Here is a 6,609-nt window from a genome sequence, read left to right as displayed (position 1 = left end):
CCTTGGAGACAAATCGGCTGGAGGACGATGTATTGAATCGCGACGCAATTTGAGTGTTCCATCGTCATTAGGAGGCCCTGAGCATTACAATTAACCATCAGATTCACGTTGGATTCGAAAATCTAGACTCAGTGGTGCACGACCATAAGGTGCCCCAGGCAGCTATATAGCCTTGGAGACAAGTCAGCTGGAGGACGATGTATTGAATCTCGACGCAATTTAAGTGTTCCATCCTCATTAGGAGGCCATGAACGTTACAATTAACCATCAGCTTTGCGTCGGATTCGAAAATCTAGACTCACAGGAGAACGACCATAAGGTGCCCCAGGCAGCAATAGACCCTTGGAGACAAGTCGGCTAAAGGACGATGTATTGAATCTCGACGCAATTTAAGTGTTCCATCCTCATTAGGAGGCCATGAACGTTACAATTAACCATCAGTTTTGCGTCGGATTCGGAAATCTAGCCTCACAGGAGAACGACCATAAGGTGCCCCAGGCAGCAATAGACAATTGGAGACATGTGTTCTGGAGGCCGATGTATTGAATCTCGAAATAATTTGAGTGTTCCATCGTCATTAGGAGGCCTTGAACGTTACAATTAACTATCAGTTTTGCGTCGGATTCGAAAATCTAGAGTCAAAGGAGAACGACAATAAGGTGCCCGCGGCAGCAGTATCCCCTTGGAGACAAGTCGGCTGTAAGACGATGTATTGAATCTCGACGCGATTTGAGTGTTCTATCGTCATTAGGAAGCCCTGAACGTTACAACTAACTATCAGTTTTGCGGCGGATTCGACAGCCTAGGCTCACAGGAGAAGGACAATAAGGTGCCCGAGGCAGCAATATCCCCTTGGAGACAAGTCGGCTGGAGGACGATGTATTGAATCTCGACGCAAATTGAGTGTTCCATCGTCATTAGGAGGCCCTGAGCAATACAATTAACCAACAGTTTTGCGTCGGATTCGAAAATCTAGACTCACAGGAGTCGGACCATAATGTGACGGAAGCAGCAATATCCCCTTGGAGACAAGTCGGCTGAGGGCGATGTATCGAATCTCGACGCAATTTGAGTGTTCCATCGTCATTAGGAGACCACGAACGTTACAATTAACCATCTGTTTTGCGTCGGATTCGAAATTCAAGACTCACATTAGACGGACCATAAGGTGCCCGAGGCAACAATATCCCCTTGGACACAAGTCGGCTTTAGGACGATGTATTGAATCTCGACGCAATTTGAGTGTTCCATCGTCATTAGGGAGCCCTGAACGTTACAATTAACTATCAGTAATGCGTCGGATTCGAAAATCTAGGCTCACAGGAGGGCAACCAATAGGCGCCCGAAGCAACAATAGACCCTAGGAGACAAGTCGGTTGGAGGACGACGTATTGAATCGCGACGCAATTTGAATGTTCCATCGTCATTAGTAGGCACTGAACGTTACAATTGACTATCAGTTTTGCGTCGGATTCGATAATCTAGACTCACAGGGGAACGACCATAAGGAACCCGAGGCAGCAATAGACCCTTGGAGACAAGTGGCCTGGAGGACGATGTATTGAATCTCGACGCAATGTCAGTGTTCCATCGTGATTAGGAGGCACTGAACGTTACAATTAACTATTAGTTTTGCGTAGGATTCGAAAATCTAGACTCACAGGTGAACGACCATAGGGTGCCGAGGCATCAATAGACCCTTGGAGACAAGTCGGCTGAAGGACGGTGTATTGAATCTCGACGCAAATTGGGTGTTCCATCGTCATTAAGAGGCCCTGAACGTTACAATTAACTATCAGTTTCGCGTCGGATACGAAAATATAGACTCACAGGAGACGGAGCATAAGGTGCCCGAGGCAGCAATATCCCCTTGGAGACAAGTCGGCTGGAGGACGATGTATTGAATCTCGAAGTAATTTGAGTGTTCCATCGTCATTAGGAGGCCCTGAACGTTACAATTAGCTATGAGCTTTGCGACGGATTCGAAAATCTAGACTCACAGGAGACGGACTATATGGTGCCAGAGGCAGCAATATCCCCTTGGAAACAAGTCGGCTGGAGGACGATGTATTGAATCTCGAAGCAATTTGAGTGATCCATTGTCATTAGGAGGCCCTGAACGTCTCAATTAACTATCAGTATTGCGTCGGATTCGAAAATCTAGACTCTCAGGAGAACGAACATAAGGTGCCCGTGGCAGCAATATCCCCCTGGAGACAAGTCGGCTGGAGGACGATGTATTGAATCTCGACGCAATTTGAGTGTTCCATCGTCATTAGGAAGCCCTGAACGGTACAATTAACTATCAGTTATGCGTTATGCTCGATAATCTAGACTCACAGGAGAACGACCATAAGGTGCCCGAGGCAGCAATAGACCCTTGGAGACAAGTCGGCTGGAGGACGATGTATTGAATCTCGACGCAAATTGAGTGTTCCGTCGTCTTTAGGAGGCCCTGAACGTTACAATGAACTATCAGTTTTGCGTCGGATTCGAAATTCTAGACTCACAGGAGTCGGACCATAAGGTGCCCGAGGCAGCAATATCCACTTGGAGACAAGTCGGCTGGAGGACGATGTATTGAATCTCGACGCAATTTGAGTGTTCCATCGTCATTAGGAGGCCTTGAACGTTACAATTAGCTATCAGTTTTGCGTCGGAATCGAAAATTTAGAGTCAAAGGAGAACGACCATAAGGTGCCCGAGGCAGCAGTATCCCCTTGGAGACAAGTCGGCTGGAGGACGATGTATTGAATCTTGACGCAGTTAGAGTGTTCCATTTTCATTAGGAGGCCCTGAACGTAATTAACTATCAGTTATGCGTCGGATTCGAAAATCTAGACTCACAGGAGAACGAGCTTAACGTGCCCGAGGCAGCAATAGACCCTTGGAGACAAGTCGGCTGGAGGCCGATGTATTGAATCTCGAAACAATTTGAGTGTTCCATCGTCATTAGGAGGCCTTGAACGTTACAATTAACTATCAGTTTTGCGTCGGATTCGAAATTCTAGACTCACAGGAGTCGGACCATAAGGTGCCCGAGGCAGCAATATCCACTTGGAGACAAGTCGGCTGGAGGACGATGTATTGAATCTCGACGCAATTTGAGTGTTCTATCGTCATTAGGAGGCCTTGAACGTTACAACTAACTATCAGTTTTGCGGCGGATTCGAAAATCTAGGCTCACAGGAGATCGACAATAAGGTGCCCGACCCTTGGAGACAAGTCAGCTGGAGGACGATGTATTGAATCTCGACGCAATTTGAGTGTTCCATCGTCATTAGGGAGCCCGGAACGTTACAATTAACTATCAGTAATGCGTCGGATTCGGAAATCTAGCCTCACAGGAGGACGACCAAAAGGCGCCCGAAGCAACAATAGACCCTTGGAGACAAGTCGGTTGGAGGACAACTTATTGAATCGCGACGCAATTTGAATGTTCCATCGTCATTAGGAGGCTCTGAACGTCTCAATTAAATATCAGTTTTGCGTCGGATTCTTAAATCTAGGCTCACAGGAGAACGACCATAAGGTGCCCGAGGCAGCAATAGACCCTTGGAGACAAGTAGCGTGGAGGACGATGTATTGAATCTCGACGCAATGTCAGTGTTCCATCGTCATTAGGAGGCCCTGGACGTTACAATTAGCTATCAGATTTGCGTCGGATTCGAAAATCTAGAGTCAAAGGAGAACGACCATAACGTGCCCGAGGCAGCAATATCCCCTTGGAGACAAGTCGGCTGGAGGACGTTGTATTGAATCTCGACGCAATTTGAGTGTTCCATCCTCATTAGGAGGCCATGAACGTTACAATTAACCATCAGTTTTGCGTCGGATTCGAAAATCTAGACTCACAGGAGAACGACAATAAGGTGCCCGAGGCAGCAATATCCCCTTGGAGACAAGTCGGCTGGAAGACGATGTATTGAATCTTGACGCAATTAGAGTGTTCCATCGTCATTAGGAGGCCCTGAACGTAATTAACTATCAGTTATGCGTCGGATTCGAAAATTTAGACTCAGAGGAGAACGACCATAAGGTGCCCGAGGCAGCAATAGACTGTTGAAGACAAGTCTTCTGAATGACGATGTATTGAATCTTGATGCAATTTGAGTGTTCCATCGTCATTAGGTGGCTCTGAACCTTACAATTAGCAGTCCGTTTTGCGTCGGATTGGAATATCTGGACCTACAGGAGACGGACCATATGGTGCCCGAGGCAACAATATCCCCTTGGAGACAAGTCGGCTGGAGGACGATGTATTGAATCTCGACGCAATTTGAGTGTTCAATCGTCATTAGGAGGCCGTGAACGTTACAACTAACTATCAGTTTTGCGGCGGATTCGACAGTCTAGGCTCACAGGAGATCGACAATAAGGTGCCCGAGGCAGCAATAGACCCTTGGAGACAAGTCGGCTGGAGGACGACGTATTGAATCTCGACGCAATTTGAGTGTTCCATCGTCATTAGGGAGCCCTGAACGTTACAATTAACTATCAGTAATGCGTCGGATTCGGAAATCTAGACTCACAGGAGGACGACCAAAAGGCGTTCGAAGCAACAATAGACCCTTGGAGACAAGTCGGTTGGAGGACGACGTATTGAATCGCGACGCAATTTGAATGTTCCATCGTCATTAGGAGGCTCTGAATGTCTCAATTAACTATCAGTTTTGCGTCGGATTCGAAAATCTAGGCTCACAGGAGAACGACCATAAGGTGCCCGAGGCAGCAATAGACCCTTGGAGTCAAGTCGGTTGGAGGACGATGTATTGAATCTCGACGCAAATTGAGTGTTCCATCGTAATTAGGAGGCCCTGAACGTTACAATTAACTATCAGTTTTGCGTCGGATTCGAAAATCTAGACTCACAGGGAAACGACCATAAGGTGTCCGAGGCAGCAGTAGACCCTTGGAGACAAGTGGACTGGAGGACGATGTACTGAATCTCGACGCAATGTCAGTGTTCCATCGTCATTAGGAGGCACTGAACGTTACATTTAGCTATCAGATTTGCGTCGGATTCGAAAATCTAGAGTCAAAGGAGAACGACCATAACGCGACCGATCAAGCAATTTCCGCTTGGAGACAAGTCGGCTGGAGGACGTTGTATTGAATCTCGACGGAATTTGAGTGTTCCATTCTCAATTGGAGGCCATGAACGTTACAGTTAACCATCAGTTTTGCGTCGGATTCGAAAATCTAGACTCACAGGAGAACGACAATAAGGTGCCCGCGGCAGCAATATCCCCTTGGAGACAAGTCGGCTGGAGGACGATGTATTGAATCTCGACGCAATTTAAGTGTTCTATCGTCATTAGGAAGCCCTGAACTTTACAATTAACTATCAGTTATGCGTCGGGCTCGATAATCTAGACTCTTAGGAGAACGACCATAAGGTGCCCGAGGCAGCAATAGACCCTTGGAGACAAGTCGGCTGGAGGACGATGTATTGAATCTCGACGCAATTTGAGTGTTCCATCGTCATTAGGAGGCCGTGAACGTTACAACTAACTATCAGTTTTGCGGCGGACTCGACAGGCTAGGCTCACAGGAGATCGACAATAAGGTGCCCGACCCTTGGAGACAAGTCGGCTGGAGGACGATGTATTGAATCTCGACGCAATTTGAGTGTTCCATCGTCGTTAGGGTGCCCGGAACGTTACAATTAACTATCAGTAATGCGTCGGATTCGGAAATCTAGACTCACAGGAGGACGACCAATAGGCGCCCGAAGCAACAATAGACCCTTGGAGACAAGTCGGTTGGAGGACGACGTATTGAATCGCGACGCAATTTGAATGTTCCATCGTCATTAGGAGGCTCTGAACGTCTCAATTAACTATCAGTTTTTCGTCGGATTTGAAAATCTAGGCTCACAGGAGAACGACCATAAGGTGCCCGAGGCAGCAATAGACCCTTGGAGACAAGTCGGCTGGAGGACGATGTATTGAATCTCGACGCAAATTGAGTGTTCCATGGTCATTAGGAGGCCCTCAACGTTACAATTAACTATCAGTTTTGCGTCGGATTCGAAAATCTAGACTCACAGGGGAACGACCATAAGGTGCCCGAGGCAGCAATAGACCCTTGGAGACAAGTGGCCTGGAGGACGATGTATTGAATGAAACTTCCTGGCAGATTAAAACTGTGTGCCCGGCCGAGACTCGAACTCGGGACCTTTGCCTTTCGCGGGCAAGTGCTCTACCAACTGAGCTACCGAAGCACGACTCACGTCCGGTACTCACAGCTTTACTTCTGCCAGTACCTCGTCTCCTACCTTCCAAATTAGGAGGCACTGAACGTTACAATTAACTATCAGATTTGCGTTAGATTCGAAAATCTAGAGTCAAAGGAGAACGACCATAACGTGCCCGAGGCAGCAATATCCCCTTGGAGACAAGTCGGCTGGAGGACGTTGTATTGAATCTCGACGCAATTTGAGTGTCCCATCGTCGTTAGGAGGCCCTGAACGTAATTAACTATCAGTTATGCGTCGGATTCGAAAATCTAGACTCACAGGAGAACGAGCTTAACGTGCCCGAGGCAGCAATAGACCATTGGAGACAAGTCGGCTGGAGGCCGATGTATTGAATCTCGAAACAATAT

General features: G+C 47.4%; 1 non-coding gene across 1 annotated transcript; it reads right to left on the bottom strand.

Annotated features, from left to right (window-relative positions):
- Nucleotides 1-6,152: 6,152 nt before the first annotated feature.
- Nucleotides 6,153-6,227, bottom strand: Trnas-cga. Its single transcript has one exon. It is a non-coding gene; the product is annotated as a tRNA-Ser (tRNA).
- Between the last annotated feature and the right edge of the window lie 382 nt (nucleotides 6,228-6,609).

The sequence above is a fragment of the Schistocerca americana genome, unplaced genomic scaffold (assembly GCF_021461395.2).
Source record: "Schistocerca americana isolate TAMUIC-IGC-003095 unplaced genomic scaffold, iqSchAmer2.1 HiC_scaffold_93, whole genome shotgun sequence".
Classification (NCBI taxonomy): domain Eukaryota; kingdom Metazoa; phylum Arthropoda; class Insecta; order Orthoptera; family Acrididae; genus Schistocerca; species Schistocerca americana.
Note: the sequence above shows the minus strand (reverse complement) of the source record. Positions and strands in the feature narration are given on the sequence as shown.